The sequence below is a fragment of the Hyla sarda genome, chromosome 2 (genome assembly GCF_029499605.1).
Source record: "Hyla sarda isolate aHylSar1 chromosome 2, aHylSar1.hap1, whole genome shotgun sequence".
Classification (NCBI taxonomy): domain Eukaryota; kingdom Metazoa; phylum Chordata; class Amphibia; order Anura; family Hylidae; genus Hyla; species Hyla sarda.
The window spans coordinates 15,710,347-15,730,196 of NC_079190.1; the positions used below are offsets into that span (position 1 = coordinate 15,710,347).

At 43.4% G+C, this 19,850-nt stretch overlaps 1 protein-coding gene across 1 annotated transcript in view; it reads right to left on the reverse strand.

Annotated features, from left to right (window-relative positions):
- The window catches only part of P2RY2 (purinergic receptor P2Y2), an 88,973-nt gene that overhangs the window by 52,237 nt on the left and 16,886 nt on the right, over positions 1-19,850 (reverse strand). Inside the window, exon 2 of the mRNA XM_056561231.1 lies at positions 10,177-10,310. The gene's annotated coding sequence lies outside the window, so the exon portion shown is untranslated. The remainder of the gene's footprint in view (positions 1-10,176; positions 10,311-19,850) is intronic.

A 19,850-nucleotide genomic window follows, 5' to 3' on the forward strand; every position in this document is an offset into this window, starting at 1 on the left:
ACCCGTCTTGTCAAGCCACTCCACGTTTCCGCGGTCAACGGAGCCAAGTTGGACTGCACCATACGTTTCCGCACGGAGCCCCTTCTTATGAGCATCGGATCTCATCATGAGAGGATTGAACTTTTGGTCCTCCCCAATTGCACCTCGGAAATTCTCCTTGGACTTCCCTGGCTTCAACTTCACTCCCCTACCCTGGATTGGTCCACTGGGGAGATCAAGAGTTGGGGGTCCTCTTGTTCCAAGAACTGTCTAAAACCGGTTCCCAGTACTCCCTGTCGTGACCCTGTGGTTCCTCCTGTATCCGGTCCCCCTAAGGTCATTAAGGACTCTGCCTGCCACAGGAAATGCCCCTCCCCCCCTCCCAGTTCCATCAGGCAAGCTTCTGTGTCCCCTCATGGCCCTCGTCCTGGTGTCACACTGCCCCGTGCCAGGTCTCGCCCTCTGCCCTCTCTCCCCATTCCTACTCCTGCGGTTCTGCCTGCCGTTGAGGAATCCCTCCATCCTTTCCCGGTGTCCTCATCCCAGGGGAGGCAGTTACCCGATAAAGAGAAGGGGAGACCTAAGGGGGGGGGTACTGTTACGCCTAGCGCTCCGGGTCCCCGCTCCTCCCCGGAGCGCTCACGGCGTCCTTCTCCCTGCAGCTCCCCGGTCAGTCCCGCTGACCGGGAGCGCTGCTCTGTCATGGCCGTTGGGGATGCGATTCGCACAGCGGGACGCGCCCGCTCGCGAATCGCATCCCAGGTCACTTACCCGTTCCCGTCCCCTGCTGTCATGTGCTGGCGCGCGCGGCTCCGCTCTCTAGGGCGCGCGCGCGCCAGCTCCCTGAGACTTAAAGGGCCAGTGCACCAATGATTGGTGCCTGGCCCAATTAGCTTAATTAGCTCCCACCTGGTCCCTGACTATATCTAGCCTCCTCCCTTGCACTTCCTTGCCGGATCTTGTTGCACTTGTGCCTAGAGAAAGCGTTTTGTGTGTTTACAGCCTGTGTACCAGAACTTCTGCTATCTCCCCTGACTACGAACCTTGCCGCCTGCCCCCGACCTTCTGCTACGTCCGACTCTGCTTCTGCCTACTCCTTTGTACCTCGCCTATCTTCAGCAGCCAGAGAGGTTGAGCCGTTGCTAGGGGATACGACCTGGTCACTACCGCCGCAGCAAGACCATCCCGCTTTGCGGCGGGCTCTGGTGAAAACCAGTAGTGTCTTAGAACCGGTCCACTAGCACGGTCCTCGCTATCCCTCTCTGGCACAGAGGATCCACCTCCTGCCAGCCGGCATCGTGACAGACACCTTATCCCCAAGCCAAAGCATAATGGATAAGATGTATGATCTCGGGGGTCCCGCCGCATTTCTCATGCAGCACCCACCTGTCTCAGCTGCACGCAACGCTGGATGCTCCGTGTCGGAGGCCTCACAACCACAGTGCCGGAGTATTTTTATATCACGACTCCACCCCCTTGTGACGTCACGACCCGCCCCCTCAATGCAAGCCTATGGGAGGGGGGCTTGATGGGCGTGCAGCTGAGATAGATGGGTGCTGCATGCTAGATTACAAGGGTCCCCAGCGGCAAGACCCCCGCAATCAGACATCTTATCCCCTATCCTTTGTATAGGGGATACGATGTCTTAGGGCCGGAGTACCCCTTTAAGTCATGACAGTGGCCACCTACACGCTATAGTGAAATCCTTGCTATACAGCCAAATGCTGAGGCCAAAATGGGTCATAATTTGGAAAACAATGTTAATAGATAGCAGACGGCTAATCATTTTTCTCAGACAGGTTACCCATAGATATTCAATTGACTAAATGTTAAACAAATTGATCAGGAGACACTTCTGCCCTCAATATAACCAGATCAGAATTTGATTTGACCCAAGATTTCTTACTTATATTCTGTATATGGCGTTTTGTAACCTACTCCAAGATCTTCCTTATGATTAATCCCCCCGTCTACTTGGTGAAATGTCTTATAAATTGTTAATGAATTAATGGACAGTTTGCAGCTTTTTATGCAGATCTTATGAATTATATATGTATGAACTGCACAGTATTAGGAAATTTGTATTTATCTATTGATAGAGTAATTATCCATTGGTTTTTGCTAAAGAGAAGTTTCTGTGGAGAGAGAAAGAGAATTATAACGTTGTCTTAAAGGGGTACTCCATTTTTTTTGTTATATCAACTGGGGCCAGAAAGTTAAACAGATTTGGAAATTACTTCTATTAAAAAAAATCTTAATCCTTCCAGTACTTATCAGCTGCTGTTATGATCCACAGGAAGTTATTTTCTTTTTGAATTTCCTTTCTGTCTGACCCCAGTGCTCTCTGCTGACACCTCTGTCAATTCTAGGAACTGTCCAGAGCAGCAGCAAATCCCCATAGAAAACCAATCCGGCTCTGGACAGTTCCTAAAAGGGACTGTGGTCAGACAGAAAGGAAATTCAAAAAGAAAAGAACTTCCTGTGGATCATAACAGAAACTGATAAGTACTGGAATGATTAAGATTTTTTAAAAGAAGTAATTTACAAATCTGTTCACCTTTCTGGCACCAGTTGATTAAAAATATTTTTTTTTCCAGTGGAGTACCCCTTTAAGACCTGATTCTGTTAGAGGGCTGTGGTTAAACTCCATTTTGCTCAGATAGATAAATAAATAGATAGATAGAAGATAGATACATAAATAAATAGATAGATAGATATGAGATAGATAGATATGAGATAGATATAAGATAGAAAGATAGATAGATAGATATGTTGCACTATGAACATGGGCCAATAAAGCTCTGCTAATTTTGCACCGGATGTCTTTGGGTGTGCTGCTGGATTTATATGTTTAGATAGATAGATAGATAGATAGATAGATACAGTCATGGCTGTAAATGTTGGCACCCCTGAGTATGTCTCACAGGGAAGGATTGCAGGAACACCTCCTTTGCTAAACACATGTTTATTACCTTTTTGTGTACTGGAACTAAACCAAAAAAGGGAGGAAAAAAAGCTAATTGGACATAATGTCACCAAACTCCAAAAATGGGCTGGACAAAATGATTGGTACCCTTTCAAAATTGTGGAAAAATAAGATTGTTGCAAGCATGTGATGCTCCTTTAAACTCACCTGGGGCAAGTAACAGGTGTGGGCAATATAAAAATCACCCCTGAAAGCAGATAAAAAGGAGAGAAGTTCACTTAGTCTTTGCATTGTGTGTCTGTGTGTGCCACACTAAGCATGGACAACAGAAAGAAGAGAAGGGAACTGTCTGAGGACTTGAGAACCAATATTGTGGAAAAATATCAACAATCCAAGGTTACAAGTCCATCTCCAGAGATCTAGATTTACCTTTGTCCACAGGGTGCAACATTATCAAGAAGTTTGCAACCCATGGCACTGTAGGTAATCTCCCTGGGCGTGGACAGAAAAGAAAAATTGATGAAAGTTGTCAACGCAGGATAGTCCGGATGGTGGATAAGCAGCCCCAAACAAGTTCCAAAGATATTCAAGTTGTCCTGCAGGCTCAGGGAGCATCAGTGTCATTGCGAACTATCCGTCAACATTTAAATGAAATTAAACGCTATGGCAGGAGACCCTAGAGGACCCCCACTGCTGACACAGAGACATAAAAAAGCAAGACTACATTTTGCCAAAATTAACTTGAGTAACCAAAATCCTTCTGGGAAAACGACTTGTGGACAGATGAGACCAAGATAGAGCTTTTTGGTAAAGCACATCATTCTACTGTTTACCGAAAACGGAATGAGGCCTACAAAGAAAAGAACACAGTACCTACAGTGACATATGGTGGAGGTCAGTGATGTTTTGGGTTGTTTTGCTGCCTCTGGCACTGGGGGCCTTGAATGTGTACAAGACATCATGAAATCTGAGGATTACCAATGGATTTTGGGTCGCACTGTATAGCCCAGTGTCAGAAAGCTGGGTTTGCGTCCAAGATCTTGGGTCTTCCTGCAGGACAATGACCCCAAACATACGTCGAAAAGCACCAGAAATGGATGACAACAAAGCGCTGGAGAGTTTTGAAGTGGCAGCAATGAGTCCAGATCTAAATCCCATTGATCACCTGTGGAGAAATCTTAAAATTGCTGTTGGGAAAAGGCGCCTTCCAATAAGAGACCTGGAGCGGTTTGTAAAGGAAGAGTGGTCCAACATTCCGGCTGAGAGGTGTAAGAAGCTTATTGATGGTTATAGGAAGACACTGATTTCAGTTATTTTTTCCAAAGGGTGTGCAACCAAATATTAAGTTAAGGGTGCCAATAATTTTGTCCGGCCCATTTTTGGAGTTTGGTGACATTATGTCCTATTTGCTTTTTTTCCTCCCTTTTTTGGTTTAGTTCCAATACACACAAAGGGAATAAACATGTGTATAGCAAAACATGTCTTACTGCAATCCTTTTCTGTGAGGAATACTTCATTTTCTAGAAAAACTTTAGGGGTGACAACATTTACGGCCATGACTGTAGATAGATATGAAACAGTTAGATAGAAAATAGATAGATAGATAGCAGATAGATAGATACGAAATAGAAGATAAATAGATAAGAGATATAAATTAAATAGATAGATACAGTGGGGATCAAAAGTTTGGGCACCCCAGGTAAAAATTTGTATTAATGTGCATAAAGAAGCCAAGGAAAGATGGAAAAATCTCCAAAAGGCATCAAATTACAGATTAGACATTCTTATAATATGTCAACAAAAGTTAGATTTTATTTCCATCATTTACACTTTCAAAATAACAGAAAACAAAAAAATGGCGTCTGCAAAAGTTTGGGCACCCTGTAGAGTTAATATCTTGTACTGCCCCCTTTGGCAAGTAAACACTTTTTGTAGCCAGCCAAGAGTCTTTCAATTCTTGTTTGAGGTATCTTTGCCCATTCTTCCTTACAAAAGTCTTCCAGTTCTTTGAGATTTCTGGGCTGTCTGTCACGCACTGCTCTTTTAAGGTCTATCCATAGATTTTCAATTATGTTGAGGTCAGGAGATTGTGAAGGCCATGGCAAAACCTTCAGTTTACGCCTCTTGATGTAATCACCCGTGGAATTCGAGGTGTGTTTAGGATCATTATCCATTTGTAGAAGCCATCCTCTCTTTAAATTCAGCTTTTTCACAGATAGCATCAAAAATTTGCTGACATTTTATTGAATCCATTTTTCCTTTTACTCGTGAGATGTTCCCTGTGCCACTGGCTGCAATACAACCCCAAAGCATGATTGATCCACCCCCATGCTTAACAGTTGGACAGAGGTTCTTTTCATTAAATTCTGTTCCCCTTCTTCTCCAAACGTACCTTTGCTCATTCTGGCCAAAAAGTTCAATTTTAACCTCATCGGTCCACAGAACTTGTTTCCAAAATTCATCAGGCTTGTCTATATGTTCATTTGCAAAGTTCAAACGCTGATTTTTGTGGTGAGGACGTAGAAGAGGTTTTCTTCTGATGACTCTTTCATGAAGACCATATTTGTACAAGTATCTCTTTATAGTGGAATAGTGTACAACAACTCCAGTGTCTGACAGATCTTTCTGGAGGGATTGTGCAGTCAAATGTGGGTTTCGAATTGTTTTTCTCACAATCCTGCAAGCTGTTCTGTTTGATATTTTTCTTAGTCTTCCAGATCTTGCTTTAACTTCCACTGTTCCTGATGACTGCCATTTCTTAATTACATTCTGAACAGAGGATATTGACATCTGAAAACATTTTACTCTTCTTATAGCCTTCTCCAGCTTTGTGAGCGTCAACTATTTTCAGTTTCAGATTTCTAGACAACTGCTTAGAAGAACCCATGGTGCTGATTGTTGGGGCAAGGTCAGATGAGTCTGGGCATTTAAAACTTTTGAGATTGACATCTCCTGGTCTTCCCAGATGATGATTGAGAACAATCCATGACACTGGCAGGTCTCAGCTTTGCAAAGGGGGCAGTGCATGCTATCAATTCTGCAGGGTGCCCAAACTTTTGCAGACGCCATTTTTTGTTTTCTGTTATTTTGAAAGTGTAAATGATGGAAATAAAATCTAACTTTTGTTGACATATTATAAGAATGTCTAATCTGTAATTTGATGCCTTTTGGAGATTTTTCCATCTTTCCTTGGCTTCTTTATGCGCATTAATACAATTTTTTTCCTGGCATGCCCAAACTTTTGATCCCCAACTGTAGATATGATATAGTTGATAGATAAATAGATATGAGATAGATAGATACAGTATATAGATAAATAACTAGATAGATATATACACAGCAAAAGCGCGGAAACAGCACACCAGAGTAGGTAGTCAGAGGGTGCAAGCCAAGGTGAACAGTCCCAGTCGCAGACTGTATAGTAGATATCCAAAATCGGTTTTAGGCAGCACACCAGTCCAGGCTCAAATAAAGTGCGGTTTTATTTTCCCATATCCAGATACAATGTTTCGGCAGTATCACACGATGCTTGAGAAAGGCAGTGTGATACTGCCGAAACGTTGTATCTGGATATGGGAAAATAAAACCGCACTTTATTTGAACCTGGACTGGTGTGCTGCCTAAAACCGATTTTGGATAGATAGATAGATAGATAGAAAAAGTGTAATGAGATCTCCTCAGGACACCAGCGGCTCAAATGCTCCCAGTAACATAGACATTCATGGAGGTGACTCCAGGATTTGTTTTGTACACAGCCTCCTTTGTGCCCGGCCATTGTCCTCTAGGTTTGGCCATACACCATGCTGAGCTTTCACAATTCTCCCTATATTGTCCCTAAACAGCTGGCCCAGCCTGTCCCGAAAGCCCAATGTTGTGACATCCAGAAATGCTGGGAATCCAGGCCAAGCGGGTTCAGGGGGATCACCCCACCAAGGCTACTCACTTAGTAATGTGCAATTCAGGTCTCGGTCCCTGATGACTGATGATAATACAATGTTATTTCATATATTGATGTCCCTTTATTATTTATATCACACTTCCCTGAACGGCAGCATCATTGTTATCAGAGCGGAGTTCCCCACAGGCTGTGGTAGGTGACATTACAGCGTCCATTGTGGAGAAAGTACTTGTCAGGCAAAATAATCAGTCTGTCAATCAGTCAATTGTCTGACCATCAACAGTGTCCTAACAGGACCTGCTGGGGGTCCACCACATGGACCCTTCAGGATAAAGGTGTGAAGAGGACTTCCCTTTTTTGAGGGAGGCCAAGAATGATCCTATATTATACAGAGCACAAAAAAATACCACAATACAGTGGCCATTTAATGCTGCCATAGTGTGCATAAACTATACTCCAATACTGCCATACTATACATAAATAATGGCACTATACAATGCCTACAAAACTTTGCCATATTGTACGTAAATATAATCACAATGGAATACCCATTTTATCCTGTCATACTTCTTCATAAATAATATTACTATATAATGCCCATGTTATACTGCCATACTGTCTATAAATACAATTATTATACAATGTCCACATAATACTTCCATAGAATACATAACTTGTACCACAATACTGCCGTACTGTACAATTACTACACAATGTCACATAATACTACCATACTGTTCATAAATAATATTACTATACAATGCCCACATATCACTGCCATACTGTATGTAAAATGTACCACTATATAATATACACATAATACTGCCATACTGTATGTAAAATGTACCACTATATAATATACACATAATACTGCCATACTGTATGTAAAATGTACCACTATATAATATACACATAACACTGCCATACTGTGTGTAAAATGTACCACTATATAATATATACATAATACTGCCATACTGTATGTAAAATGTACCCCTATATAATATACAAATAATACTGCCACTCTGCATACTGCCAGGCTATATGTAAATTGTACCCCTATAAAATGCTCACATAATACTGCCATACTGTATGTAAAATATACCCCTATACAATGCCCACATACTACTGCCATACTGCATGTAAAATAAACGACTATACAATGCTCACACAATACTGCCATACAGTCTGAAAATTATACTACTTGTACAATGCCCATATAAAAGACTGTCAGGCTATATGTAAAATGTGCCCCTTTACAATGCTCACATAATACTGCCATACTGTATATAAAATGTACCCCTATACAATGCCCACATACTACTGCTATACTGTATGTAAAATGTACCATTATACAATGCCCACATGGGACTGCAATACTGTATGTAAAATGTGCCCCTATACAATGCCCACAAAATACTGCCCTACTGTCTGAAAATTATACTACTTATACAATGCCAATGTAATACTGCCAAACTGTACGTAAAATGTACGACTATACGATGCTCACATAATACTGTCATACTGTCTGAAAATGATACTACTTATATAATGCCATCATAATACTGCCATACTGTATGTAAACTGTACCTCTATACAATGCCCACATAACACTGCCATACTGTATGTAAAATGTACCACTATACAATGCCCACATACTACTGCCATAGTGTATGTAAAATGTACCACTATACAATGCCCACATACTACTGCCATACTGTCTGAAAATGATACTACTTATATAATGCTCTCATAATACTGCCATACTGTATGTAAACTGTACCTCTATATAATGCCCACATAACACTGCCATACTGTATGTAAAATGTACCACTATACATTGCCCACATACTACTGCCATACTGTATGTAAAATGTACCACTATACATTGCCCACATACTACTGTCATACTGTATGTAAAATGTACCACTATACAATGCCCACATACTACTGCCATACTGTATGTAAAATGTACCACTATACATTGCCCACATACTACTGCCATACTGTATGTAAAATGTACGACTATACCATGCCCACATACTACTGCCATACTGTCTGAAAATGATACTACTTATATAATGCCCTCATAATACTGCCATACTGTATGTAAACTGTACCTCTATACAATGCCCACATACTACTGCCATACTGTATGTAAAATGTACCACTATACATTGCCCACATACTACTGCCATACTGTATGTAAAATGTACCACTATACATTGCCCACATACTACTGCCATACTGTATGTAAAATGTACCACTATACAATGCCCACATACTACTGCCATAGTGTATGTAAAATGTACCACTATACAATGCCCACATACTACTGCCATAGTGTATGTAAAATGTACCACTATACAATGCCCACATACTACTGCCATTGTGTATGTAAAATGTACCACTATACAATGCCCACATACTGCTGCCATAGTGTATGTAAAATGTACCACTATACAATGCCCACATACTACTGCCATTGTGTATGTAAAATGTACCACTATACAATGCCCACATACTGCTGCCATACTGTATGTAAAATGTACCACTATACAATGCCCACATACTACTGCCATACTGTATGTAAAATGTACCACTATACAATGCCCACATACTGCTGCCATAGTGTATGTAAAATGTACCACTATACAATGCCCACATACTACTGCCATACTGAATGTAAAATGTACCACTATACAATGCCCACATACTACTGCCATAGTGTATGTAAAATGTACCACTATACAATGCCCACATACTACTGCCATACTGTATGTAAAATGTACCACTATACAATGCCCACATACTACTGCCATACTGTATGTAAAATGAACCGCTATACAATGCCCACACAATCCCACACAATGCATATAAAAGTGAACACACAGATTTACACCCAGCTAAGTCCTCTGACTCTTCACCACACCGGAAATGGTCATGAAGCAACAGTAGGACTACAAGTCTCAGCATGTCCTGTCATCTAGAAATGGCTTAGAGTCAGAATCGAAATATGATGATATTATTTTGTTCATTGATTAAAAAAAAAAGCGTAAGAAATGCTGTAAGGAGCGAATGTCACCATAGGGCAGAAGAACCTGATGGGACTTGTAGATTCTTAAAGGAGCTTGAAGAAAAGAATCTAAACCAGTGTTTCCCAACCAGAGTGCCTCCAGCTGTTGCAAAACTACAACTCTCAGCATGCCCGGACAGCCGAAGGCTGTCCGGGCATGCTGGGAGTTGTAGTTTTGCAACAGCTGGAGGCACTCTGGTTGGGAAACACTGATCTAAACCATTGCACAACAAGCACCATCCCCACCCCAAACCTAACTCCTATGAGAGACACTGATATATATATACACAGGACACTTACCCCAGTATGATCCACCCAGGGCTGAGGACTCTCTGCACAGACTCTCACAGTCTACATGTCTTCTCAGAGAAATGTGCTGGATACAAAGTCTAGAGGAGAAGCGCAGACTGGAGGCTCGTCCCCTCCTCTAATACCTAGTAATGTGCCACATGGTGGGAGGGAGAGAAGATGGGAGTGACTGGGTGAGACTAACTATTCACTAAGAATGTAATAAACATACACAGCACTGAGTATACTGACACCATACAGCTCTCCAGATAGGTAGCCGGGGGCGAGGGACATATTACAGAGAATCACAGACCTACGCTATTCAAAAGATAACAACGTCACGCTAACATTTCAATACAGGGTGACAACAAAATAATATAAAATTCATGGCCATATGTACATCAATATTAATACTGCCTCCTATGTACAAGAATATAACTACTATAATACTGCCTCCTATGTACAAGAATATAGCTACCATAATACTGCTCCTATGTACAAGAATATAACTACTATAATACTGCCTCCTATATACAAGAATATAACTACTATAATACTGCTCCATATATATACAAGAATATAACTACTATAATACTGCTCCTATGTACAAGAATATAACTACTATAATACTGCCTCCTATATACAAGAATATAACTACTATAATACTGCTCCATATATATACAAGAATATAACTACTATAATACTGCTCCTGTGTACAAGAATATAACTACTATAATACTGCTCCTATATACAAAAATATAACCACTATAATACTGCTCCTATATACAAGAATATAACTACTTTAATACTGCTCCTATGTACAAGAATATAACTACTATAATACTGCTCTTATGTACAAGAATATAACTACTATAATACTGCTCCTCTATACAAGAATATAACTACTAGAATACTGCTCCTATATACAAGAATATAACTACTATAATACTGCTCCTATATACAAGAATATAACTACTATAATACTGCCTCCTATATACGAGAATATAACTACTATAATACTGCTCCTATATACAAGAATATAACTACTATAATACTGCTCCTATATACAAGAATATAACTACTATAATACTGCTCCTATATACAAGAATATATCTACTATAATACTGCCTCCTATATACAAGAATATAACTACTATAATACTGCTCCTATATACAAGAATATAACTACTATAATACTGCCTCCTATGTACAAGCATATAACTACTATAATACTGCTCCTATATACAAGAATATATCTACTATAATACTGCTTCCTATATACAAGAATATAACTACTATAATACTGCCTCCTATATACAAGAATATAACTACTATAATACTGCTCCTATATACAAGAATATAACTACTATAATACTGCTCCTATATACAAGAATATAACTACTATAATTCTGCTCCTATATACAAGAATATAACTATTATAATACTGCTCCTATATACAAGAATATAACTAATATAATACTGCTCCTATATACAAGAATATAACTACTATAATACTGCCTCCTATGTACAAGCATATAACTACTATAATACTGCTCCTATATACATGAATATATCTACTTTAATACTGCTCCTATATACAAGAATATAACTACTATAATACTGCCTCCTATGTACAAGCATATAACTACTATAATACTGCTCCTATATACAAGAATATATCTACTATAATACTGCTTCCTATATACAAGAATATAACTACTATAATACTGCCTCCTATATACAAGAATATAACTACTATAATACTGCTCCTATATACAAGAATATAACTACTATAATACTGCTCCCTATGTACAAGAATGTAACTTCTATAATACTGCTTCTATGTACAGTGGTCCCTCAAAATACGATGGTAATCCGTTCCAAATGAACCATCGTTTGTTGAAACCATCGTATGTTGAGGGATCCGTGCAATGTAAAGTATAGGAAGCTGTACTCACCTGTTTCCGCCGCTCCGGACCTGTCACAGCTCGTCACCGCTGCCCTGGATGTCGCCCTCCATCGCTGTCGCCGCATCTCCGTGGTGTCCCCAACGCTCCGGACGTCTCTGCTTCCCCGGAATCCTCGCTCTCCGTTGTCGTCATCACGTCACTATGCACGCTGCTCCTATTGGATGACGGAACGGCGTGCGCGCGACGTGATGACGACGAAGGAGAGCGCCGGCGATGCAGGGGATCCCGAAGAGGATGCTCCGGAGCCCCGAGGACAGGTAGGAGACATCACCGGAGCACACGGGGCACCGTAAACGGCTATCCGGTGGCAGCTGAAGCAGTCTGCGCTGCCGGATAGCCGTTTATGCGATGGCCCCGACATACAAAAGCATCGTATGTTGATGCGGCCTCTGAGAGACCATTGTATGTTGAAATTATCGTATGTCGGGGCCATCGTAGGTCAGGGGGTCTCTGTACAAGAATATAACTACTATAATACTGCTCCTATATACAAGAATATAACTACTATACTACTGCTCCTATGTACAAGAATATAACTACTATGATACTGCTCCTATATACAAGAATATAACTACTATAATACTGCTCCTATATACAAGAATATAACTACTATAATACTGCTACTATATACAAGAATATAACTACTATAATACTGCTCCTATGTACAAGAATATAACTACTATAATACTGCTCCTATATACAAGAATATAACTACTATAATACTGCTCCTATGTATAAGAATATAACTACTATAAAACTGCTCCTATATACAAGAATATAACTACTATAATACTGCCTCCTATATACAAGAATATAACTACTATAATACTGCTCCTATGTACAAGAATATAACTACTATAACACTCCCCATATGTACAAGAATATAACTATTATAATACTGGTCCTATATATACAAGAATATAACTACTATAATACTGCCTCCTATATATTCAAGAATATAACTATTATAATACTGCCCTTATGTATAAGAATATAACTACTATAATACTGTCTCCTATATACAAGAATATAACTACTATAATACTGCTCCTATATACAAGAATATAACTACTATAATACTGCTCATATATACAAGAACATAACTACTGTAATACTGCTCTTATATACAAGAATATAACTACTATAATACTGCTCCTGTATACAAGAATGTAACTACTATAATACTGCTCCTATATACAAGAATATAACTACTATAATTCTGTCTCCTATATACAAGAATATAACTACTATAATACTGCTCCTATACACAAGAATATAACTACTATAATACTGCTCCTATATACAAGAATATAACTACTATAATACTGCCTCCTAGCTGAGAGGTTGTGTCTGTGTAGCTCTCCTGATGTCTGGAGAAAGCCCAGGGAGGGGCCACCCTGGGCGGGGAAGCTCCCCAAGCAAGGCCCAGGCTTCAAGGCCTATTCTGGGAATTAATCCCCAGACACCTCAAACCCTGAATGAACATCCAAAAGTTGATTTGGAAGATGGAAATGTCCAGAATGTCAGAAGTCTCAGTGCAGCAAGAAGCACAGATGAGAAGAAAGTTGTGGAAGTGAAAAAAGAAACTTCATCAAGTAAGGTAATGGCTGCAGGTACAATCCACTCCTCCTGCAGTCAGACAGAGGAGAACATCCCTGGAGAAGCAGACCATGCAGGAGAATCTGCAGCAGCCTGTCCTGATACGTTCTGACCGCACACGATTCGGGAGCAGCGCAAAAGTCACCAACACGCCAGATGAGACCAGAGGGAGTACAGCAGGAAGGCTTCAGGGGGCCACAAGTGCGGTCACTGAGAAGAACCAGGGGCCCAGTCCCCAGTCTGGAGATTGTGGCCCTGCAGCAGTGACCACAGCAACACCGAGACAGATGCCACCTCAGAAGCAGAGTCCTGTGAGTACCCCACCAGCACGGCCCCCCAATACTCAGCGGGCGCCTGAACTGTGTTTAGCCGAGCAGATCCCAGCTCTGGTAAAGAGACTTGAGACTTTAAAAAAGACAAAACTACAGCTGCAGAAACAAATTGACTGTGTGTACAAGCTAAAGGCAGCAAACCCCAATAACCAGGCTGTACATGATAAGAAGCTGAGCTCCCTCGCTGTGCAGCTCGCTGACACTGTGCAGGACATGGAGGACGTATTGGACCAGATGGGACCAGTCGCTTAAACCTTCAGGAATCAGCAAAGATTTGAGGGATATAAGGAAAGACCAAAGTCATCTACATCTACTGCTGCACCCAAGTCTTCAGCCTCACCAGATGACACCCAGCAGTCCTGTACAAGACAAGAGGACATCCAGCAGTCCTGTGCAAGACCACTCCTCAGACCAGCCAGCTTCCCTTTTGAGAAAGGAAATTTGTACAGGCAAGCGGGAGAAAGTGTCCAGCAACATCAGAGACCTGCAGAGACTCCTCCAGAGGTACCACAAGTCCCAGCAGTCAGCACGGTGAAGCAGGACTATGGACACATACCTGAAGGTAACTCTGTAATCGCAGTGCAGTCACCACAAGCCCTGGGGGGCAGTAGAGAGCAGCAGAACTGTGGACTCTTACCTGAAGGCAGCAGTGCAGCAGAGAGCTCACAGGACATGGCTCTGCAGGGCTTGCTGGGCTCTGTAGTGCAGAATCATACTGCCAGTGACTTCACTGATATGACTGTATGTAATTTATCTGATAATGTGTCTGCAGAGGGGAGCGCTTCACAGTCTGTGTGGGATCTGGGGTCATCTCTGGGGTCAGGTCCACCATTAGTTCAGCCTTCAGAGGCTTGTGACCCCCAGAGAATAGAGGTTGATGGTGGGGAGGGGGCTGTACAGTCTGATGCACAACACTTCCCCCCTTTAGTCACACAAGTGTCAGACCCCCCCAGTACAGCTGGTCAGCAGCCACCACAGCGCCCCCAAGTACAGCAGGAGGGTAGAAGTAGTGGCGCCTCCTCTGGTAATGCCTGGAGTCGTGGGTCACCATTTATGTCCAATGTGAATTATACGGGTCAGGCTTTCAAGAGGAGGAACGTGGTCAGGTTCAGACATAGAGGGGCCAAGGAGGAGCTGCCTGACAGGAGGTTTGTGGTCCGTGAACTTCTGTGCCACCAAATGGGCTTCCTGCCATCTAACATCCTGGCAGTGATAAACCTTCCTGACAGGCAGGGCTATGACGTCAGCTTCAAACTCATTTCCGACCTGGACCGCTTCTGGGCCCATGTCACCCGGGTGAGAGATGCTGATGGCTGGAATAAGTTCAGCTTTGTCCCCATCTCCAGACCGGACACAGCAAACGTCACCATTATATTCTGGAACGAGTCTGTCCCCCCCCCCCCAGGATATTGTCGTGTGGTTAAAGAGACACTGTGACCTAATGTCAGATCTGACTAAGACCAGGGATGAGGACGGCATATGGACGGGAGGGTGGAAGGTCCTGGTGAAGTTACGGCAGATAAACAACATAACCCAACATCTGCCCAATTCATTCTTCATTGGCCGGGAGAAAGGGGTTTGTTTCTATGCAGGTCAGCCCAGAAAATGCTTCAAGTGTGGGAAGACCGGTCATATCGCGAGTGTGTGCACCCTGGTGAAGTGTAATTTTTGTGGGGAGATCAGCCATGTCAGCGCCACCTGCAAGAATATCCGCTGCAACCTCTGTGGTAAGATGGTCACTCCCACAGGGACTGTCCTGACGCCTGGCATAACATCTGTAAGGACTTCCCTGATGAGGACCTGCTGGAGGGGGCAGAGGACCTGGAGGGGGAGACATTGGTGTCAGGGTCAGCAGTGACACAGCCCGAGCCTCAGCATAACATGGGTGACACTAGCGGTGACAATATGGGTGACAATATTGGTGACACTAGCGGTGACAATATGGGTGACAATATTGGTGACACAGTGCCCGACCAGTCCCAGCCAAGAGCCACTGAGGGGAACAGGGAGGTCACTGAGCAGGTTGTGGCCATGTCTTCTTCTGCCCCAGCATCAATAAACCCACAGAAGAGACGGAAAAAAGATAAAACCAGCCGTAAGCCTGAGGAGGGATGGACCACTGTCCAAAAACCCTCCAAAAAGAAAGTAGACCCCGAGTCAGGTGTCATGTCCATCACAAATAGGTACAGTGTCCTATCAGAGTCAGACGCTGAGGAAGAGATGGAGAGGGAGCTAAAGAGAGTGATAGAGGAATTTAATGAAGACCAAGAGGGTGATCCCCCCACAAAAAGGAGACCCCCACGAGATAAACATCTGTCTGAATCGGACATGGAAACAGGTGGTCAGCAGGAGGGCTCAGACTCTGATCTATGATGATGGGGGTGATATCTCTGCTTTCCTTTGTTATGATGGCCGACTTTACCCTAAAAGTGTTCTCCAGTAATGTGAACAGTGTCAGAGTGAGGAGGACCAGATACGCTGTATATGACCATCTAAAGTCTATCGATGCAGATGTCGTCTTCTTACAGGAGACACGTTTAAATACTTTAGGTCTTTTACGTGAAGCAGAGCGTGAATGGCGGTCTGGTCCGTCCTTTTGGTCACTGGCTGTGGAACCAAGTGCCGGGGTCTCTATCCTGTTTACCACCAATGATGTAACTATACATAGGCTGACAGAGGTATTGATGGGAAGGTGCCTAATGCTAGAAGTTACTATACGGGGTAGAAGGCTCCGACTTATTAATATCTATGGTTCACAGACAGTGACTGAAAGGGTTAACCTTTATAATGAAGTGAAGCCATAGCTCTTCACGTCTGTCCCTGTCATCATGGCCGGAGATTTTAATGCTCCAGAGCATCTAGTGACAGAACATCTAATAGACCTCTAAACCGAGACTCCAAGTTCTTAAACAACATTATTCTTCAGGCCGGGTTGTCAGATGTGTTTGTGCAGGGGGGTCGGAAACCAAAGTTTACCTATTTTTGTGGTGGAAGAAGTAGTCGTATAGACTTAGCTCTGGTTAGTCCTACAGAGACGATTGGTGAGAAGGATGAGAAGATCGTCCCTTATTCTGACCATCTGGCCTTATATTTTTGTCTGGGTGTCACACAGTGTCCTGAGACAGGTAGAGGGTTGTGGAGACTGAATTCCAGCCTATTAGAGGATCCTTCTGTGCAGAGACAGGTTCACTCTCTTATACAGGGTCAGCTAGAGAGGGTGGACTTCTATGATGATATGGCCGCCTGGTGGGAGGATGTCAAGGATGAGATCAGAACCCTCTTAAAGAGACTGTCAGTTATAAAGGGGAAGAGTAAGTATGGCCAGTATCTCAAGCTGCGGAAAGAATTGGAGTCACTATATTCGGCGGGAGGGGACCAACAAAGGATAGACCGGCTGAAATCTGAGATAAGGCAGTATCAGTACAGCAGGTATACCTCCCTGGTTCTTTAAAGGGATTATGGGTCCTTAGGGTCTCCTGATCCCTTTGAGAATTGCCAGGAGCGGGTGGCAAATAAATCTGTCACCGGTCTCACTGACTCCCAGGGTGTTTTGCAGGAATCTCGGGAGGGTATCCTGGGGGTGGTGAGATCGTACTATGCTGACTTGTTTCAGAGAAAGGTTTTGGATAGAGACAAGATGACCCAATTCTTGGAGACAACTCCGCTCCCTGATACTAATGATTTGGACTTTTCTCCTTTGACAGCAGAATTGACGGTGCCAGAGGTCAAAGAGGCCATTGATAAGTTACATGTGAAGAAGGCACCAGGTCCGGATGGGATAACAGCAGAATTCTATAAGACATTCAGAGACCTCTTGGCCCCAATTCTCGTGGATGTTTACACAAATTGTCTAGAAAGTCACCTTATGCCTCCATCCATGACAGTGTCCTCGCTGATTCTGCTGTCTAAAGGTAAAGAGCCGAGTGACCTTTTGAATGTCGACAGGAAGATTCTGGCAAAGATCCTGTTTTCTAGGTTAGTTTGTCTGTCCCTGGCACTGTTGGCAGGCTGTCAGTATGGCACAGTAAAAGGGCGGAACATCTCTGGGGCAGTGATCTCCATAAGGGAGATGTTCGAGAGATGTAAAGCCCTGAGGTGTGGGAGATATGTTGTCAGTCTTGACCAGGCTAAAGCCTTTGACAGAGTAGATCATGAGTATCTATGGGCCACTTTGTTAAAGTACGGTATTCCGGGACAATTCATCGATTGGCTGAAGACTTTGTATTGTGAGGCCGAGAGCTTTCCTCTGATCAATGGTTGGCAGGGTGACACATTCAGGGTTGAGGCGGGGGTGAGACAAGGTTGCCCACAGAGTCCGCTGCTGTATGTATTTGCCTTAGACCCGTTTCTGAGGTCACTGCAGGAGTGTGGTTTTCAGGGGGTGCCGGTCCCCCACTGCCTGCCCCTGAGTGTTGTTGCCTATGCGGATGATGTGACTGTAGTGATATCTGAGCCTCGTGAGGTGGAGATGTTGTCTGCGGCCATCAGAAGTTACTCGGAGGCCTCAGGGTCTCTGGTCAACCTTGAGAAGAGTCAAGCTCTCTGGGTATCAGATACTGATCCAGACTTTGATCTTCCCCTATTTGTGAGAGCCTCCACCTATATTAAAATCTTAGGGGTCAAATTCGGGAGGGACGATAACGCCAAACTAAATTGGGAAGAGAAGTTGGAAACCGGAAAAGCAAAGGTTCAGCGATGGAAGAACTGGAGGCTGACCTATAGAGAAAGGGTTAAAATGTTGAAGACTTACCTGGTCCCCGTCTTCTTGTATGTCTCTGTTGTTTTTCCTTTGCCAGAATCTTTCTCTGCTCGGCTCTTTAGCCTGTTCTTCCAAATGTTCTGGGGGAACAGGTTAAACCTGATAAAAAGAGGGATCACCTACCTACAGAGGAGAGAGGGTGGGTTGGATATGCTGAATCCAAGGGTGTTCTTTGACTCCATGTTTCTAAAAGTTAATTTTGGTTGCCTGAACTCAAACAACAGCTCCCTGTGGGCGAATAGTATCAGGGACTGGATATTGCCTTTTGCAGAGTCTTTGGTGCGAGGCGGCAGTCTCAAGAGGGGGAGATGGACGCGTGGCTACCTCCCCCGTATCTGGAATACGGGCTCAAATGTCTGAAGAGATGGCGCATTGAGAAGTCCTATATAGAGAATAAGCCAAGGAAGGACCTATATGTGAGGATCTGTAGGGCTTTCTTCTGTTCTCCACTTGCCTTGAGGGATTGTGTGACCAGCACTTTACAGGAAAGCCTTAGGTTCCTCAATGAAAAACGACTCCCTGCTAAATTCCATGATGTAGCTTGGCTGTCACTCCATGGGAGGCTCTTTGTCAGGGGTAACCTGAAATATCTAAGTGTCTCAGATAGGAACTGTCCTCTGGGTTGTCAGCAGGAGGAGACTATGGAGCACTTCATATCTGACTGCAGGGGCGGGAGGAGGATATGGGAAGAAGTGTCCAGTAAGCTGAACATCCCATTACTGGACTTCCGGTTCCGGCGCGGCCATGTGAGGAGCGGAGGGACGGAGCTCCTGTACCCCACACCCCAGAACGGCACAGTACCGGGCGACTTTGCCCCGCTCGCGGTCCCTGCACGGACCTGCTCCCCCGTGAGGGCTCCGGAGACCAGCCAGCAGCGGAGATCTCACTCCCCGTGCTTTACCGGACAGCGCAGCGATCTCGGAGTTCCGGAAGCTGAATGCGATAGTGGGCGCCGGGATTACAGCTGGGCGGCCTGAAGAAGACTGCGGAAAACCCGGTGAGCACAAAAACTAGTGCCCGCAGTCAG